This window comes from Bos indicus x Bos taurus, chromosome 1 (genome assembly GCF_003369695.1).
Source record: "Bos indicus x Bos taurus breed Angus x Brahman F1 hybrid chromosome 1, Bos_hybrid_MaternalHap_v2.0, whole genome shotgun sequence".
In the NCBI taxonomy this organism is placed as follows: domain Eukaryota; kingdom Metazoa; phylum Chordata; class Mammalia; order Artiodactyla; family Bovidae; genus Bos; species Bos indicus x Bos taurus.
In genome coordinates this window covers 16,062,293-16,082,415 of record NC_040076.1, presented here as the reverse complement: position 1 = coordinate 16,082,415, position 20,123 = coordinate 16,062,293, and the positions used below count along the sequence as shown (strand labels likewise).

General features: G+C 37.9%; 1 pseudogene; it reads left to right on the top strand.

The window, feature by feature from the left end:
- Positions 1-8,495: 8,495 nt before the first annotated feature.
- Positions 8,496-20,123, top strand: part of LOC113897500 — a 150,082-nt pseudogene continuing 138,454 nt past the window's right edge.

Here is a 20,123-nt window from a genome sequence, read left to right as displayed (position 1 = left end):
GACTAGTATTGTATTCAAATGGTATACTGGAACCAACTCAGACTGATCCACTGGATAATCATAGAATAGAAAACTCACACAGTTAAAAATAATAAGCAGAGCGGATTCTTTACCACTGAACCATCTGGGAAGCTCCTAAATAATTGTACAGCAGTGAAAATGAAGGGACAACCTAAATGAATATAGTAACAGATACTGTGTTGAAAAAGAAGTCTCAGAAGACCAATAGGAGACAATTTTATGTAAAGTTCAAATATAAGTAAAATATTACTTATGTATATAAAACACAAGGTAGGCCATGGCAAACCTCAAATTCAAAGTAATTCAGGGATTACTTTTGGGAGTGATAGAATTGGAATATGAGTGTGTGCGTGTATGTGTGAAGCTCATGCATGATCAGTCGTGTCTGACACTTAATCCAATGGATTATAGCCTGCCAAGCTCAACAGTCCATGGAATTTTACAGGCAAGAATACTGGAGTGGGTTGCCATTTCAAGAGTAGGAGTTCAGTTCAGTTCAGTTGCTCAGTCATGTGCAACTCTCTGTGACCCCATGAAGTGCAGCAAGCCAGGCCTCCCTGTCCATCACCAATTCCTGGAGCCTAGCCAAACCCATGTCCATTGAGTCAGTGATGCCATCCAACATCTCATCCTCTGTCATCCCTTCTCCTCCTGCCCTCAATCTTTCCCAGCATCAGAGTCTTTTAAATGAGTCATCACTTCGCATCAGATGGCCAAGTAATTGGAGTTTCAGCTTCAACATAAGTTCTTCCAATGAACACCCAGGAATGATCTCCTTTAGGATGGACTGGTTGGATCTCCTTGCAGTCAAGGGATTCTCAAGAGTCTTCTATAACACCACAGTTCAAAAGCATTAATTCTTCGGTGCTCAGCTTTCTTTATAGTCCAACTCTCACATCCAAACATGACTACTGGAAAAACAATAGCCTTGACTAGATGGACCTTTTATGACAAAGTAATGTCTCTGCTTTTTAATGTGCTGTCTAGGTTGGTCATAACTTTCCTTCCAAGGAGTTAACGTCTTTTAATTTCATGGCTGCAGCCACCATCTGGAGTGATTTTGGAGCCCAAACAAATAAATCAGCCACTGTTTCCACTGTTTCCCCATCTATTTGCCATGAAGTGATGGGACTGGATGTGATGATCTCCATTTTCTGAATGTTGAGACTTAAGTCAAATTTTTCACTCTCCTCTTTCACCTTCATCAAGAGGCTCTTTAGTTCTTCACTTTCTGCCATAAGGATGGTATCTTCTGCATATCTGAGGTTATTGATATTTCTTCCAGCGATCTTGATTCCAGCTTGTGCTTCTTCCAGTCCAGCGTTTTCCATGATGTACTCTGCATATAAGTTAAATAAGCAGGGTGACAATATACAGCATTGACTTACTCCTTTTCCTATTTGGAACCAGTCTGTTGTTCCATGTACAGTTCTAACTGTTGCTTCCTGATCTGCATACAGGTTTCTCAAGAGGCAGGTCAGGTGGTCTGGTATTCCCATTTCTTTCAGAATTTTTTCACAGTTTATTGTCATCCACACAGGCAAAGGCTTTGGCATAGTCAAAAAAGCAGAAATAGATATTCTTCTGGAACTCTCTTGCTTTTCCAATGATCCAGTGGATGTTGGTAAATTGATCTCTGGTTAATCTGCCTTTTCTAAAACCAGGTTGAACACCTTGAAGTTCATGGTTCACATATTGTTGAAGCCTGGTTTAGAGAATTTTGAGCATTACTTTACTAGTGTGTGAGATGAGTGTAATTGTGTGGTAGTTTGACATTCTTTGGCATTGCCTTTCTTTGGAATTGGAATGAAAACTGACCTTTTCCAGTCCTGTGGCCACTGCTGAGTTTTCCAAATTTGCTGGCATATTGAGTGCAGCACTTCCATAGCATCATCTTTAAGGATTTAAATAGCTCAATTGGAATTCCATCACCTCCACTAGCTTTGTGCATAGTGATACTTCCTAAGGCCCACTTGACTTCATATTCCAGGATGTCTAGCTCTAGGTAAGTGATCACATTATCATGATTATCTGGGTTGTAAAGACCTTTTTTTGTACAGTTTTTCTGTGTATTCTTGCCAACTATTCTTAATATCTTCTGCCTCTGTTAGGTCCATACCATTTCTGTCCTTTATTGAGCCCATCTTTGCATGAAATGTTCCCTTGATATCTCTAATTTTTTTGAGGAGATCTCTAGTCTTTCCCATTCTATTGTTTTCCTCTATTTCTTTGCACTGATCACTGAGGAAGGTTTCCCTATCTCTCTTTGCTATTCTCTGGAACTCTGCATTCAAATGGGTATATCTTTCCTTTACTCCTTTGCTTTTTTCTCTTGTTCTTTTCACAGCTATTTGTAAGGCCTCCTCAGACAGCCATTCTGCTTTTTTGCATTTCTTTTCCATGGGGATGTTCTTGATACCTGTCTCCTGTACAATGTCACGAACCTCCATCCATAGTTCATCAGGCATTCTATCAGATCTAGTCTCTTAAATCTATTTCTCACTTTCACTGTATAATCATAAGGGACTTGATTTAGGTAATACCTGAATGGCCTAGTGGTTTTCCCCACTTTCTTCAATTTAAATCTAAATTTGGCAATAAGGAGTTCCTGATCTGAGTCACATTCAGCTCCCAGTCTTGTTTTTGCTGACTGTATAGAGCTTCTCCATCTTTGGTTGCAAAGAATATAATCAATATGATTTTGGTGTTGGCCATCTGGTGATGTCCATGTGTAGAGTCTTCTCTTGTGTTGTTGGAAGAGGGTGTTTTTGTTATGACCAGGGCATTCTCTTGGCAAAACTCTATTAGCCTTTGTCCTGCTTCATTCTATGCTCCAAGGCCAAATTTGCCTGTTACTCCAGGTGTTTCTTGACTTCCTACTTCTGCATTCCAGTCCCCTATAGTGAAAAGGACATCTTTTGGAGGTGTTAGTTCTAAAAGGTCTTATAGGTCTTCATAGCATTGTTAAGCTTCAGCTTCTTCAGCATTACTGGTCAGGGCATAGACTTGGATTATCATGATATAGACTGGTTTGCCTTGGAAATGAACAGAGATCATTCTGTTGTTTTTGAGATTGCTTCCAATTACTGCATTTCAGGCTCTTTTGTTGACTATCATGGCTACTCCATTTCTTCTAATGGATTCCTGCCCACAGTAATAGATATATGGTCATCAGAGTTAAAGTCACCCATTCCAGTCCATTTTAGTTCGCTGATTCCTAGAATGTTGACGTTCACTATTGCCGTCTCCTGTTTGACCACCTCCAATTTGCCTTAATTCATGGACCTAACATTCCAGGTTCCTATGCAATATTGCTGTTTACAGCATTGATCCTTTCTTCTACCCCGAGTCCCATCCACAATTGAGTGTTGTTTTTGCTTTAGCTCCATCCCTTCATTCTTTCTGGAGTTATTTCTCCACTGATCTCCAGTAGCATACACCTACCGACCTGGGAAGTTCATTTTTCAGTGTCCTATCTTTTTGCCTTTTCATACTGTTCATGGGGTTCTCAAGACAAGAATACTGAAATGGTTTGCCTTCCCTTCTCCAGTGGACCACATTCTGTCAGACCTCTCCACCATGACCCGTCCGTCTTGGGTGGCCCCACACGGCATGGCATAGACAAGTACTGTTGACCTTAATGGGCTCCTCTGGTGGCTCAGACAATAAAAATTTATCTGGAATGCAGAAGACCTGGGTTTGATCCTTGGCTTGCAAAGATACCCTGGAGAAGAGAATGGCTACCAGTTCAATATTCTGACTGATGAATCTCAGGGACAGAGGAGCCTGGAAATCTAAAGTCCATGGGGTTTCAAAGAGGCAGAAACAACTGAGCGAGTAAGCACCCACATGGATTGATATTAATTAATATTCATCTTGGACAGTGTATCCGTGACTATTCATCCTATCATAAAAAAAGTCACTTTTAGAAAATATTTAGAAAATATAATAAAGTTCCATTATCTGTAGCAATGAGGTTTATATATATATATATATATATATATATATGCTGCTAAGTCGCTTCAATCATGTCCGACTCTGTGCGACCCCGTAGACGGCAGCCCACCAGGCTCCCCCGTCCCTGGGATTCTCCAGGCAAGAACACTGGAGTGGGCTGCCATTTCCTTCTCCAATGCATGAAAGTGAAAAGGGAAAGTGAAGTTGCTCAGTCGTGTCCAACTCTTAGCGACCCCATAGACTGCGGCCCACCAGGCCCCTCCGTCCATGGGATTTTCCAGGCAAGAGTGCTGGAGTGGGGTGCCATTGCCTTCTCCATATATATATATATATATATACACCATTGCCTTCTCCATTATATATGGAGAAGGCAATGGCACCCCACTCCAGCACTCTTGCCTGGAAAATCGCATGGACGGAGGGGCCTGGTGGACCGTAGTCCATGGGGTCGCTAAGAATCGGACACGACTGAAGGACTTCACTTTTACTTTTCACTTTCATGCATTGGAGAAGGAAATGGCAGCCCACTCCAGTGTTCATGCCTGGAGAATCCCAGAGACGGGGGAGCCTGTTGGGCTGCCGTCTATGGGGTCGCACAGAGTTGGACACGACTGAAGTGACTTAGCATAGCATAGCATACATGTATGTATATTAATAACAAGGATTTTGGTAAGTCCAGTCTTACGCACTTGAGTTCCAAGGGGAGTGCTGGGTCAGGCAAATATATAAAAAAAAGAAACCAAAAAGGGGAAAAAAAAAAAGGAAAAATTTAAAATTAACCAGACAGAAGTTTGAAGATTAAATAATGAGTGAGCAGTGTCCCAGATGGAGAAAATGATATTTGATTAAGAAATAAAGGAAAACACATACCACAGTTTCAGATATACTATGTGGGTATATACATAGTAACTTCCATGCATTATAGCAATTCCACCCCTCCGCCATGTTACTAGATGAAACATTGGCATTGAAAGTTCACACAACTAGGAAGTGGGAGAGTTTGTGCATTTCACCAGTATATAATCATAAGAAAAGAGCTGCCAGAGTGTATTATTGAAAAAAAAATCTTAGAAAACAAAAATAAAGTTGAAGGAAAGAATACTAATATCCTGTAAATTGTGCCAGTCTTTCATAAAGAGAAAACTGAGAAGCGTTAAGAATCCAAAATCTTAAACAAACCCTCCTAAAGCTATTAGGGGAGTAAATAAAACAGAGAAGAGCACATCTCTTAACTTCATATCGACATTGTTATCATAGGAGATGAATATACACTCAGTGCCTCAGAATTCCAAAAAACAGGAGTGACCAGACTTTAGGAAATGAAACGCTGTCCAGGGAGCATAGGAAACTGAGAGCCCTGTGCGTGTGCAAGCCTGCTCAGTCGCGTCCGACTCTTTGCAACTCCATGGACTGTAGCCCACCAGCCTCCTTGGTCAATGAGATTTTCCAGGCAAGAATACTGGAGTGGGGTGCTATTTCCTCCTTCACTGTGTCTTCCCAACCCAGGGTTGAACCCCAGTCTCTTGAGTCTCCTGCATCTCCTGCATTGGCAGGCGAATTCTTCACCACTGCACCAGCTGGGAAACCCCGAGAGCACTGGAGTCAGTTTAACTAATGTGATCTTCTAGCTTTTGTAAGGGCCTTTTTAGGGGAAACACTAAACTGCCCCTCAGTGGGAGATTATCACATCCTGATGGATCATGGGCTTATTGGTTAGACCCAGTGCATTAAAAGAAAACCTTGGGGGATAGAAAGAAGCATCTTTATTTCTGTTGTCTCCAGGTTTTCATGTGGGGGGATTCCTGTGATGGATATTCATGACCCCTCTCCTTGCTCCTTATTTACTACTCTCCCTAAAGGATAATCTCCTTGGCTCTAGTTCCACTAAGTTCAGGAAACTGGAAGTATGGTTACTGTAAGTAAAGCAGTTCCTAACTTGATTGTACCTAAAACAGTAAAGTTGAATTGTACACTTAATAATGGCTAAAATGGCAAGTTTTATGCTATGTATATTCTACCACAAAAATTAGTTAGCTAATTTAAAAAAATCTTACTGGGTGAAGCAATAAATGGACTTTCTAGCACATTAATATTATGTGAAGGCTATGGACTCATCAGTATGTAGCTTTTGTTGCAAACATTGCAGGTTCATCCTGTGTAGTAGTTTCCTCCTCAGAGCTTTCACCCCCCCCCCAAAAAAAAAAAAGCCTTTCAAAAAATCTTCTGTGAGGCTATGATTGCATTGTCTTTTTTATAACCAGTTAGTTGAAAAGGAAAAGAGAAGGCAGCACTATCATGTACCTTGTTCTAAAAATTAGTAATCAATACATTGAAATATTCTTCAAAGTTAATTTTTATAGCATTTTTCCAATAAAAGTTTAGGTTATTCACACCTAAGTATGAAAGTAATAAATACGCTCTTTGGAAATATTCTCATGTTTTACCCCTGATGCAACTGTTACTTAAAAACACTCTTACAGTCCTCTGACCAGAACTGGGTTTCAGCCATACAACATAGCCAGACATAACTTTGGGTAGAACTTTTCAAAACAAATGCACAAGTTAGGTACCAACTCTGTGATCTAATGCCTGATGCTTTGATGTGGAGCTGATGTTATAATAATAGAAATAAAGTACACAATAAATGTAATGCATTTGAATCATTCTGAAACCATCACCTGCCTATGGAAAAACTGTCTTCCATGAAACCAATCCCTGATGCCAAAAAGGTTGGGTACTGCTATTCTAAAGAATTAGTTTGATGTGAATAAGAAGTAATAACTTAGCAAATCAATTATAAATAAAAGTGGAAAATGATATTTAATTTTGTTTTTTCTATCTTAAGCAAACTTTCCATTAAACAGGGGAGATGTTTGACAATATATGAAATGAGACATACTCCAAAAATTCATTATAACTTTATAATCACTATTTTTATGTTTATATGTATTAATATTCATCTGTGAGGTTATGCATGTGTATGTGCTTCTCCAAAGTCTAATCCAAAGTTATCTTTAACTCTATCAAATAGCAAAAAAGAGACATGCTGTTTTTACGTGATGTTATTTATCTATCTGAATAAAATGCTGAATTCAGATAAAAGCTGAAGAGATCAGTCTTTTTAAAAATGGGAAGTAATCCTTTCTTCCTCCAAATAAAATTGAACTATAACATTCTTCTTATCTTTCTAGGTGTCCGTGTTGCTTAAAGATTGGAAGTTAAATTTAAAAAGTAGGCAGAAGTTTGTATCTAGAAAGTGACATTTTCACTGTAATAGTTATCATTATTGTAATGCTGGTAAAGTCTAATCAATGATAAATGTCAAAATCATAAGTGTTATATATTGTGAGCTGTCTGAGGGCTAAGATACATGGAGAGAAATCTACTTTGAAGAGGTTAAAAAAAAAAAGGAAAATCATGATGGCTCTTTTCTAGGGAATATACTCTAAAGACAAATAACAAAGGTGTGCATTAAAGAGCCAAATTTAAAGAGTAGAATAGAGTATTTTAATTTGTTTTCTACTTTTTCAACCAGTGTTTCACTAAGATTAATAATGCCATTTAAAATTACAATACGACTGTATATGAGTTGTGACAGTGGGTATACTTGAATTAGAGGAAAGTGAAATAAAATGAAATTGAATGTTAAGCAAAGGTAATCAAAGAGAGTTTACATATGTCAAGAACTTTAAATATAATATCATATTTAATATTCACCTTGCATTCCATTACAGGTATTATTAACCCCAAATTCAAATGAACAGCAACAGCAAAAAATTTAAAGAGGTTAAGTAATTTGCAAAAGGTTTATGACTTACAGTGATAATAGAACACCAAGTGCTTGCTTATTCATTGACTCTCTGCAGCGCCGCCTCCTGGATAAATGAGGTAAAGACTGTTGTAGGCATTTTTATTTCCTCTGTGACACTGAGTTCACTTGGAAAAAGTCTCAGAGAAAAAAAGTGTATAATATAAACTCAGAGGTTTTAGAGTACCGGCCAAAGGTCTATGGGTTTGTTGAATTTTTAGTCTTGGCTGAATTGTGGCTGAGTAAGCAGAAGGGCATAAGAGTTCAGTTAAGGTTAAAAAGGACCATATGGCGTATCACCAGAGGAGCTTACAGGCTCAAGTCCTCTGAGAACCTGTGCAACTAAGAACTTAGGTTCATAGAGTTAACGGACAGACTTTAAGTAATGTGTTGGGAGAAGTACAGTTAGGTCCCTTTGGGATTGTGAAGTTACAGAAAGCGAAGGCAGTGTTCCAGAACCTGCCATCTGTAGGTCACGTTGACTTTCCTGCTCAGAGGCCCTTGTGAAGGGCATACATTGTGCACACATATTGAGCATTCTTCTGGAGCAGGGTTTAAAGAAAAGGAGCTACTTTCCTTCTTTCCTGAGTCATTGGAGGGACTGAGCCATTGCAAAATAAGATGCAAGAAATAACTTTAATAGAAGGTCATGCATTTTAACTTTAAAAAATTCCAAAGAAATAGAGGAAAATCAAGCTCATTGCCCAAGATGCAAGTTAAAGTAGACACAGAGAGGCAGGTCCCAGATGCCCCTCTAAGGAAAGATTCGCTTACAGGTCTAGGAAGTCAGGCAGTAGACAGACTCCAGCTGTCAGCTCCTTTAGCACCTTGTCCCCACTTCAGAGAGCTACCTTTCCGAGGGCTATATCCTTCTGAGGAGCCTGAATCCAGTGGGTTTTCAGGTAGGAGGTCTAAAGAATTGGCAATTTCAGCTCAATGTGGACCTTCCTACCAGCAGTCTTCACCCCAGAGCTCTCCCTGTGATTGGATCAGGTTTTTCAGGCCTCTGAACGCAATTTAATTCCTTCCCCTGCCAAATCCTGTGTCTCCCTTTTCACAAGGGTGGATTCTTGTTAAATATTTGGCACCCCAGACTCCATCTCAAATCTGTCTCTGGGAGACCCAGCACATGCTGGCGGCTCTCACTTCCATAGGCTTCCCAAGTGGCGCTAGTGATAAAGAATTGCCTTGCAATGCAGAAGACTTAAGAGACATGGGTTTGATCCCTGGGCCAGGATGATCCTCTGAAGGAGGAAATGGGAACCCACTCCAGTATTCTTGACTGGAGAATTCCATGGACAGAGGAGCCTAACAGGCTACAGTCCATGAGATCGCAAAGGGTTGGACATGACTGAAATAACTTAGCACACACTCACCTTCATAGGAGGTGGATCTGGAGATGGTGGGAGCTGGAGATGGTGAGGCCAAGAAAGAAGCCAGGTGTGAGGCAGAGCTTAGTTATCATCACTGCCTATTGAGTGATGGTGCAGATCCCACACTGATGCAGCAGAAGCCTTGAGGGTTGGGTGTGAACTGGATTTGTTCCCTGTAAGTGTGTGCACTATCAGCACCCAGCACCAAGACTCCCATGCCAGAAGGGAGGAGCATCGGAGCTAGTGAGTCCCGTGTAGGAACTCAACTTATGACTTAGCATAGGTTGTAGGGAGCTGGCCACAGACAGTGGTCCAGACCAGACACCAATATACCACCTGTGGGGGCACCAGTCATGTGCCTTCACGTCCCCTTGTACTTCATGGACAACTGGTGACCTCTCCCACCCTTTGCTGGCCTTGTCTTGTTGTAGAGCTGCACCGCCAGGCAGACAGAGCACATGTGGGCTGTTGGGGGTCATCAGGACCTGGGCCATGGGGGTCCAGAAGTCACCACTTTTTTAAAATTTATTTTTAATTGGAGGATAATTGCTTTACAATGTTGTATTAGTTTTTGCTGTAAAACAATGTGAATAAGCTGTAAGTATACGCACCCCCCCTCCCTCTCAAGCCTCTCTCGAACCCCCATATCTCACCCCTCTAGATGATCACAGAGTATCCGCTGAGCTCCCTGCTGTACAGCGGCTTCCCAGTAGCTATTTTACACCCAGTAGTCTATGTATGTCAATGCTGCTCTCTCAGTCCATCCCACCATCTCCCCTCGCTGTGTCCACAGTCTGTTCTCTAAGTCTGCATCTCTATTCCTGCCCTGCAAACAAGTTCATCAGTACCATTTTTATTGATTCAATATATACACAATTGAATAGGATACATGGTTCTTCAGAAGCACTTTTATTATTTTATTGAATGATTCATTTAAAATAAATTTTCAATCACAACAATATGGCAAAGCAAAGTGTTGATTAATCCTAATAGTTACTTTAATGTAGTATGGTTGAGAAGCTTGACAGCAATAGATTTCAGCATATGCAACACCTACACTGGAAATATACTAATATAATACTTATCTCTACACAAGAAATATTCTCCTTTGCATTAATATTTTTCCATTTATATTTTTAATAGATGTGAGTCCCATAGTTTTATTTTGTCATAATGAACTCTGAGTTCATGGCTGTAATAGTTCTTCCATAATAAAGTTAGAGTTCCAAGCAGAGGGGGATTCCCTGGTGGCTCAGATGATAAAAGAACCTGCCTGCAATGCAGGTGACCTGGGTTTGATCCCTGAGTCAAGAAGATCCGTGGGAGAAGGAAATGGCAACCCAGTTCAGTATTCTTGACTGGAGAATCCCATGGACAGAGGATCCTGGGAGTCTACAGTCCATGGGATTTCAAAAGTGTCAGACATGACTAAGCAACTAACACTTTCACTTTCAGAGAGGAGATATTTTTCTGCAGTGGTAAATAAAATATTTTTTAAATAATGAAAAACTTGCCTGAATTTTTTTCTTCAAGAAGATATAGAACATTTATTTATACTTTAGTTTAGTAGGCCACCTAGTAGCTATTATCTCCATAAACAGATGAGAAACTTGAAGGCTTAACTCAAAGAATGCCTGAAATAACTTACAGAAAGTTTATTCTTATAAAGTGAGTGGAATATTTAGAGTAACTTTGTTAAAAATAGTGACATTAAATTTGCACTTTAGATTCATGACCTCTATTCTTCAGAGGTTCTTTCTCATTTTCAACCCTCTCTGCCCTTTATCTCTGAATGGCAAATGTCCTTATAATGTCCCATTTGTCAGCATCAACTCTCCTGAACTTCCTTTGATCTCTGTAGCATTGACATTAGCTCAATTATATCAGCTAGGGTTAGATTAAAATTTTCTTCATCCAGCCCACACGGATTGGTTTCCAGAAATGATTAAGTCATTTTCAAGTATTGTGTACATCTTTAATTTCCTCTAAATTGCATATTTAAGACAATGTGTGTGTGTGTGTGTGTGTGTGTGTGTGTGTGTGTGTGTATCTGTGTGTGTTCTGTGTGCTCAGTCATATCCAACTCTTTTCAACCCCATGGACTGGAGCTCCTGATTGGAGCCCACCAGGCTTTTCTGTACATAGAATTTTCCAGGCAAGCATACTGGAGTGTGTTGCCATTTCCTACTGCAAAGAATCTTCCTGACCCAGGGATTGAACCCAGGTCTCTTGTGTCTCCTGCATTGGCATGTGAAATCTTCACCACTGCGCCACCTGGGAAGCCCAAGACATTTTATAAAGAAATTAAAATACATAACTTCAAAAAACATTGTAAATGAAATCTACTCTTTACACAGTTTAATTTTGGAAAAAAAAGATTTAAAAATACATTTTCAAAGTAAGAGATTTGATCACTTGCGTGCACAACTGAACATCCTTAAAAGATGGCGTAGTTTACCAAGAAGAACATAAGATTGATTATGAAACTTTTTAGATTCTGTTCATAGCTCTGCTGTTGCTTGACTTTGGCAAGATCTAAAATATAGTCAACTTTTCACTTGCTTCATGCGTATGAGCTAAATTAAATGGCTCCCCTCCCACCCATATGGTGGACTTTCTGCACAGATGCAGTTAGTATTACATGCTGTGCAGAATCCCAGCTGTAAACTGAAAATGGTGCTTTCATTTATTTTCTATTGTTTTTAGCTTTTTTTTTTCTTTTGAAAATAAGCTTAAGAAGCAAATGAAAAACAGAAAACAGAACCAGTGTATTGGCTAGTTCCACCATGAAGTGATGAAAGATAGAAAGGACTGAAAACCAAAGGAAAAGTAGTGATACATCTAAATGAAAAGAATGATTAAAATGGTGAAACTCATAATAAGCTTCTTAAAATGCATATTCTTCAAAAGAAATGTCCTCCAAAAGAAGTATTCAGAAGTCCCAAATGTTCTCCAAAGTTCTATCGAAGATGATGTGTTCTAAGGGAAAATCCTGTGCTCTGGTTCCTTTCAGAGGGTATAAAAATCTGAGAGCAAGGTGGGGAATACGTGTAGAACCTCAGTCAAATACATATCATTTAGTATTTGATTAAAGCAATGAGTAATTTTCAGCTTTACTATTAATATCTGGAAAAGGTAGGTTTAATATAAAAATAACTCTTTATTGTAATATAAGTCTTTGGGTGTTTTTATGAGGCATTTCTGTTCAGAATTTTCTTTGATTCCAGATTTCTATATGTTCCTCAGTAGAAAATTTTACAGAATCCTTAGGCTAAAAGCCAATCTAAAAATCTAGAAGGATCCAGCATGAGTGCGTACAAAACAAGCCGAGACAGTGAGATGTGCCTGAAAAGAGATGTGAATTTTGGAAAATGATGCACAAAAAAACTGCATTATTCAGGATCATTTTTTAGATAGTCTTTTCTCTAGCTAGAATATCAGTTCTATCACTACCATAGTCGATATCTAGCTTTTCATTTATGCTTATAACTCTATCATTTCTATCTCTTCTTTTAGTTGAAGTCAAATGGTCCTCCTTATGTAGTGGCAAAGTGTTTGGTCTGTAGTCCTTCATCTTCCTCAAGATATCTCAACAACATATAATAATGAAACTTTGATGAAATTAATATATTTCATTTGAAAACAATTTTTTCAAAGTTCATATTTCTCCCAAGTCCGGCCTTCTATACCAAAATAGCCTATAATAAGGAGTAGGCAAAATTAACAAAAAAAAAAGTATTAATTTTTTGTATGTTCTCTTGACTCGCCTATGTAATTCACTGTACCTAAAATAAGTATTGGGTATCATGTGACATATATTGCCAATTCTTTCCTAGAAAAATCTTACCTATATTGAAATCGTCTACATTTCAGAGTGCAGAATTTTACATACCTTGGCAAATATTCAGTATCTGTATATCAAATAATAGACAAGCACTAAAAATGCATAATGGTTTCCCAGGTGGTTCCGTGGTAAAGAATCCACTTGCCAGTGCTGGAGACTGCCAGTGCAGATTTGATCCCTGGGTCAGGAAGATCCCCTGAAATAGAAAATGACAAGCCCCTCCAGCATCCTTGCCTGGGAAGTCCCACGGACGGAGAGCCTGGTTGGCTACAGTCCATAGGGTTGCAAAAAGAGTCAGACATGTCTTAGCAACTAAACAAACAAAATGTATGCAAATTACCTATTTAAAAAATTGTTCAAAAAATTCTAAGTTAGACCACAGTCACAAGCAGAGACATAAAAAAAAAAAAGAAAAGAAAACTAAGTTAAAGGAATGCTGTACATCACTGAATTGTCCTAATCATATATAAAGTAATGTCAGATGGTGTTAACATTAGTGTCCTGGTTACCTACTGCTGCACACACAACTACCTCAAAAGTTAGTGGCTTACAACAACCATTATTTACTTTGATCACAGATCCACAATTTCGACAGGGCTGGGGTGGGAGGACTCCTCTTTGTTCCACAGAATGTCACTGATATGGCTAAACTATGGCTGGAGAATCTATTTCCAGGATAATTTGGTCAGATGGATGAGAGCTGAGCTAGGGTTGTCAGTCACGAATCTTGTCTTCTTTCCTTATGAGCATCTCCTTGAAACTATATGGGGCTCTTCCTAGAATATGGCTGGGTTTTGACAAAGATTATTCCAAAAGATAGGAAGTAAGAACTGCCACTTTTCCAAGACTTGAGCCTAGAACCTGTCACAGCATTATTTCTGACGTTTACTATCTGTCGAAGAAATCTCCCATAGTATCAAAACCACATCTGGGTGAGAAAATATCAGAGAATTTGTAGTCTGCCTTGATTTTTCACAAATATTAACAAAGCTGTATGAGGCAGGTTATAAGGAAAACCAATGAACCAGATTTGAAAGGTCCACTGATTTTAGTTCTTTATGTCTCAAACTATGTTTCAAGTTAGTGCACTCCTGTTTAATATGAGCTTATTTTTCAAGTGTCTGCAAATTACAGAAGTATCTTTGTGGATAATTGGCTTTGGATAAGTAACTTTGAACACCTTAAAGACACAATTTATATATAAGATAGATGCAGTTAATTTTTTCTGAATTTATCTTACTATTTTATTAGTAAAAATCAAGTAAAATAGTTAACATTTCCATGATTTATCTATTAAATTATAGCTAATTTGCTTAGCATTTTAATAAATATCAGTTTATAACATAATATTCACATAGTTATAAATAATATAGTTATTACTTACTAACACTAGAACTTATAACTGTTATAATTATCATTAATTTTAATTACCTTAAGTGATTCTAGACTGTCACATACTTAATATGTACCATTTTCTTTAATAAAATCAAAAGAAAATCCAATTTAAAATAAATTACTTTTTAGCTTTCACTCAAGACTCAGAGCTAATCATACCATTGCTTATAAAATTTAAGGTGTATGTTTCATTAATGTGTTTATACAATTAAATGTAATAACTTTTCAAACTGATTTCTAACTTTTGAAAATATTGTGGTGGGTAGTGGCTTGATTATACATTATATAGTGGTTTGATACATTATATCAAATGTGCCAGAAGGAAACTTTCTACTTAAATATAAAAGAAAAGATTTGGAAGCAACCTAGATGTCCATCATCAGATGAATGGATAAGAAAGCTGTGGTACATATACACAATGGAGTATTACTCAGCCATTAAAAAGAATGCATTTGAGACAGTTCTAATGAGGTGGATGAAACTGGAGCCTATTATACAGAGTGAAGTAAGCCAGAAAGAAAAACACCAATACAGTATACTAATGCATATATATAGAACTTAGAAAGAGGGTAACAATAACCCTGTATACGAGACAGCAAAAGAGACACTGATGCAATCTCAAAAATGACAGAATGGTCTCTGTTCGTTTCCAAGGCAAACCATTCAATATCACGGTATTCTAAGCCTATGCCCCAGCCAGTAATGCTGAAGAAGCTGAAGTTGAATGGTTCTATGAAGACCTACAAGACCTTTTAGAACTAACACCCACGTACTGCATTTTTGACTCTTTTGTTGACCATGATGGCTACTCCATTTCTTGTAAGGGATTCCTGCCCACAGTAGTAGATATAATGGTCGTCTGAGTTAAATTTATCCATTCCAGTCCACTTAAGTTCGCTGATTCCTAGAATGTCGACGTTCACTCTTACCATCTCCTGTTTGACTACTTCCAACTTGCCTTCATTCACGGACCTAGCATTCCAAAACAGATGTCCTTTTCATTATAGGGGACTGGAATGAAAAAGTAAGAAGTCAAGAAACACCTGGAGTAACAGGCAAATTTGGCCTTGGAGCATAGAATGAAGCAGGGCAAAGGCTAATAGAGTTTTGCCAAGAGAATGCCCTGGTCATAGCAAGCACCCTCTTCCAAGAACACCAGAGAAGACTCTACACATGGACATCACCAGATGGTCAACACCAAAATCAGATTGATTATATTCTTTGCACTCAAAGATGGAGAAGCTCTATACAGTCAGCAAAAACAAGACCGGGAGCTGACTGTGACTCAGATCATGAACACCCTATTGCCAAATTTAGATTTAAATTGAAGAAAGTATGGAAAACCACTAGACCATTCACGTATGAACTAAATCAAATCCCTTATTTCTATGCAGTGGAAGTGAGAAATAGATTTAAAGGACTAGATCTGATAGACAGAGTGCCTGATGAACTATGGACGGAGGTTCATGACATTGTATAGGAGACAGGGATCAAGACAATCCCCAAGAAAAAGAAATGCAAAAAAAGCAAAATAGCTGTCTGAGGAGGCCTTACAAATAGCTATGAAAAGAAGAGAAGCAAAAAGCAAAGGAGAAAAGGAAAGATATAATCATCTGAATGCAGAGTTCCAAAGAACAGCAAGAAGAGATAAAAAAGCCTTCCTCAGTGATCAATGCAAAGAAATAGAGGAAAACAACAAAATGGGAAAGACTAGAGATCCCTTCAAGAAAATCAGAGATACCAAAGGAACATTTCATGCAAAGATGAGCTAGACAAAGGACAGAAATGGTACGGAATTAACAGAAGCAGAAGATATTACGAAGAGTTGCAAAGAATACACAGAAGAACTGTACAAAAAGAGCTTCACGAACAAGATAATCACAATGGTGTGATCACTCACAATGTGAAGTCAAGTGGGCCTTAGAAAGCATCACTATGGACAAAGCTAGTGGAGGTAATGGAATTCCAGTGGAGCTATTTCAAATCCTGAAAGATGATGCTGTGAAAGTGTTGCACTCAATATGCCAGCAAATTTGGAAAACTCAGCAGTTGCCACAGGATTGGAAAAGGTCCGTTTTCATTCCAATCTCAAAGAAAGGCAATGCCAAAGAATGCTCAAACTACCGCACAATTGCACTCATGTCACACGCTAGTAAAGTAATGCTCAAAATTCTCCAAACCAGGCTTCAGCAATATGTGAAACATGAATTTCCAGATGTTCAAGCTAGTTTTAGAAAAAGCAGAGAAACCAGAGATCAAATTGCCAACATCCGTTGGATCATCGAAAAAGCAAGAAAGTTCCAGAAAAACATCTATTTCTGCTTTATTGACTATGCCAAAGCCTTTGACTGTGTGGATCACAATAAACTGGAAAATTCTTCAAGAGATGGGAATTCCAGACCGCCTGACTTGCCTCTTAAGAAACCTATATGCAGGTCAGGAAGCAACAATTAGAACTGGACATGGAACAACAGACTGGTTCCAAATAGGAAAAGGAGTTTATCAAGCCTGTATATTGTCACCCTGTTTATTTAACTTATACATAGAGTACATCATGAGAAACACTGGGCTGGAAGAAGCACAAACTGGAATCAAGATTGCCAGGAGAAATATCAATAACCTCAGATATGCAGATGACACCACCGTTATGGCAGAAAGTGAAGAGGAACTAAAAAGCCTGTTGATGAAAGTGAAAGAGGAGAGTGAAAAAGTTGGCCTAAAGCTCAACATTCAGAAAACTAAGATCATGGCATCTGGTTCCATCACTTCATGGCAAATAGATGGGTAAACAGTGGAAACGGTGTCAGACTTTATTTTTCTGGGCTCCAAAATCACTGCAGATGGTGGTTGCAGCAATGGAATTAAAAGATGCTTACTCCTTGGAAGGAAAGTTATGACCAACCTAGATAGCATATTCAAAAGCAGAGACATTATTTTGCCAATAAAGGTCCGTCTAGTCAAGGCTATGGTTTTTCCTGTGGTCATGTATGGATGTGAGAGTTGGACTGTGAAGAAAGCTGAGCGCAGAAGAGTTGATGCTTTTGAACTGTGGTGTTGGAGAAGACTGTTGCGAGTCCCTTGGACTGCAAGGAGATCCAACCAGTTCATTCTAAAGGAGATCAGTCCTGGGTGTTCATCGGAAGGATTGATGCTGAGGCTGAAACTCCAATACTTTGGCCACCTCATGCAAAGAGTTAACTCATTTGAAAAGACCCTGATGTTGGGAGGGATTGGGGATGGGAGGAGAAGGGGATGACAGAGGATGAGATGTCTGGATGGCATCACTGACTCGATGTACATGAGTTTGAGTAAACTCTGGGACTTGGTGATGGACAGGGAGGCCTGGTGTGCTGCGATTCATGGGGTCACAGAGTCGGACACGACTGAGCAACTGAACTGAACTGATTCAAAGAGATATAAGAAGAAGTAGAGTTCATAATGGGCCTAGAACATTTATACTATACAGAAATCGCAGAAACAAATATTTGCATTTAAATTAGCGATAGAATGTTAGTTTCTTATTAATTAATAAGCTAATTACTTATTAGTTAATCAGTTGGCCAATATATCTTAGGGAAACACCCAAACACATCACAGTGAGTTTAAAGATGATGACAGAGAGAAAATGAGGAAGAAAAAGATGATGATTGAGCCAAGCAGATGGAATGATAACATGGATACGTATCTAAAGGAACACAAGAGGGTGAAGAAAAGTGACAGGGAAGAAAATCTGTATTCAAATAGAAAGTGATTCCATTTTTATCTATACATATAGAAACTTTTATCAAGGAATACAGAAAACATGTTCTCATAGTGAAATATTACAGTGAGCTCTGAGTTGAAAAGTAAAACAATCTTCACTTTCAGAACACTAATAGTAAAGGCATACTTTTTACACACACACACGTATGTATGTATGTATATATGTGTGTGTGTATCATGGTAATAATTGAATGATTTTAAGATAAATGATGACATCTAAGAATCGTTTATAACTTTACAACTTCAACAATTAACAATTTGACCTTACAAAATCACATAATCTTTTCAGCCTTAATTTACTCATTTGAAAAGTGGGAATAACACTATTGATTCTAACTTTAATAGTGGGTTATACACAATAAAAAAGAAGCTAAACTATTTTGAAGTTACTAAAGAAACTGTAGAGGAAATTGTAAATATGAGCTACTTCTTCGTAACATTAATGATTTGAAAACTTAGAATGTCATTCTTTATCTCTCATACATTTAATCATTGTTTCAAATATTAGAGTGTTCATCAATATGAAAAAAATAAAATAGGAAAAGTATTGGAAATTATTGGAAAGAAACTTATAATAGTGAATGAATGACAGTTTTTTTTTTTAATTTTCATTTCCATTAAAGCATTCTAACTGTATTTAAATGATGCTATTATGTCGATTAAAATGCTGTAATAGAGTACAAGTTCAAGATCAAAAACTGCTTTCAAGTATAAGAATTACCAATGATGAAGATGGGTGGTTTCAGGTTGTTCTGACCTTCTTAGAATTAGATCTAAACAAAGAAGTCTTTCAGCTTTGGAGACATCATATAAAATTGTCACTGTTCAGGACTGACCTGAGTTATATGGAGGTGAATATGGGGGATATTACCTGTATTAATATACTGAGCTTGTGCTAATAGTTTTGAGAAAGAATAATGATTTTGAAAATTCAGACTAAGCATAAATCTTCCTGCTTGTTAAGCTTTATATAAGTCACCTTAAATCTTCAGGACCTAGAAGTTATCAGTAAATCAATAAATGAAATAATTGCAAACTCAAAATTTTGGAATGGAAATGGGAAAGAAAAAACTCTTTTTGCTTTTTCTATAATGCATATCACAGAATGAACCTGCAAATAGTTTACATAATATAGCATATAATATTTAAAGAAAGTGTTTTCAGGCAGAAAAAAAAAATCAGTATATAAAATTCAATGATTCTTCAAAGGACAGTTCCTTTTAAACCCAAATTATTCTATTCAAGCACAGAATGAGTCTTACTAAAGAAAGCAGCTATATGAGTAGTTTTTTTTTTTTTTTTTATTCCCCAAAGAGGTTAAAATATATTTGGCCCACCTTAGTCAAGGTTACAACTTCCTTGAGGCTTTATCTTCTAACAGAATCATTTACCTCTCTGTTAGCAACTTTTGTCTGGGGTTTTCTGCTTCCTCAAAGTCCCCTGTCCTGTCTGTAAGTTAAAAAATTATCTTATACCCAATTATTTGTGCTTTTGAAAACAGTATAAACTCAACTATAATTGGGTCACAATTAGATACAAAACTAATAAAGCTTTTAAGATTTTTGGTTTATAGGTGGCTCTCTAAATAGTGAGCCTTTACAACGCTGACTTACATTGGAAAGCACTGCAAATGGGTTATTGGAGAAGAAAGAGGCAATTCCCCGGGCTGGTATCTCAAAGAAAGAACAGAGATTTCTCATTAACCAGACATCTTATCCAGCAGCAGGGCTTACTTGACTATACTTTCAATGTAAACAGCACAGAACATTCAATATTTCTGTGTTCTCCAAGATTGTATTCAATCATGGTCAGTATTGAATAGCTAATTCCATACTGTATTGCTAATTTGCTATGTATTGTTATACCCAAATGAGTTGATGAGATAAACCTGAATTTATTTCCTGCCATGGTAACAGAGAATACTACCTCAGCAGAGGGAAGAGATGTTGATTGAGATTTTAAA